This window comes from Syngnathoides biaculeatus, unplaced genomic scaffold (genome assembly GCF_019802595.1).
Source record: "Syngnathoides biaculeatus isolate LvHL_M unplaced genomic scaffold, ASM1980259v1 ctg92_pilon_pilon, whole genome shotgun sequence".
Lineage (NCBI taxonomy): Eukaryota > Metazoa > Chordata > Actinopteri > Syngnathiformes > Syngnathidae > Syngnathoides > Syngnathoides biaculeatus.
In genome coordinates this window covers 43657-44658 of record NW_026907536.1, presented here as the reverse complement: position 1 = coordinate 44658, position 1002 = coordinate 43657, and positions in this window count along the sequence as shown.

Sequence of the window (1002 nt, the reverse complement as noted above, 5' to 3'; positions counted from 1 at the left end):
GAGTGACTGATTAAAATAGAAATTTGACGAGATGGTGTTGTCGTTGACGATCGCTCTTTAATTAGGTTTGTCAGATTCCGCTTATGCGCAGGACTAATCGGCAGAAATGTCCTGTCCGACTCTCTAGTTAAAGGGTTAAGCTACCCCTTTACCCCAGCCGACTCTAACGCCGTGCGTGCATGGGGATGAGAGCTTCCTAAGTCGGTGTCGAGATGAATTCGCCTCGGTGAACTAACTGCCTTTAGTTTTGCAGAGCCAATCCGGTCTGCCCCCACTTGTCCGCCTTGTCGAGTCGCGTTTTTGGGTAACAAGGTGACAAAGTGTCTGCTCTGCTTTTACAGCAGCTCCATCTCTTATGAATCGATTGCACTTGTCATTGACCTAGTGTAGGAATAATTGTGATCATAATTATCATACTTTTGCTTCCAATAAAGAAATGCTTTGCTCTGCCCTACATAACGTGGCAGCCTCTGAGCAGAAGATAGCAAGAACAAAAACATCTAATCATCAGAACTGTTAGAACTGCTGCCTGTTAAAGAAATGATGACCACACATGTATTCAGCAATCTTCCACACATGCACACGCACATGAACAAACATGTACACTTTGTTTCAAACTGTTTTGCTCGTCGTCTCCTTTTTGTAACATCCATTTAAATAAGGGGTGTCTTAAAACTAAATAAATAGAGGTGCTGAAGAGAGGATAATCAGAGAGTGCAGTGGTGAATTGTACGAGACAGTTCCTCTCCTCTCTCCTCGCGAGACTTGAACTGGTGTCTTTGCTTCCTTTTTTGTCCTGTTTAATGAATGTCTGATTGGTGAACCTGACATTTACTTGGTCCTTCGAGCCGGATCTCAAGATACTTGAGGTTTCTAGGGGCCGAGTCGACGTCCAGGCAAAGACCGTGGCCACGGCACTTGAGACTCTTTCCGGGACTGGGCATCGACTTGGCGCCTGGAGGCTGAGGGTTGACGAGAAGCCGAAGGAAGTGAAGACATCTC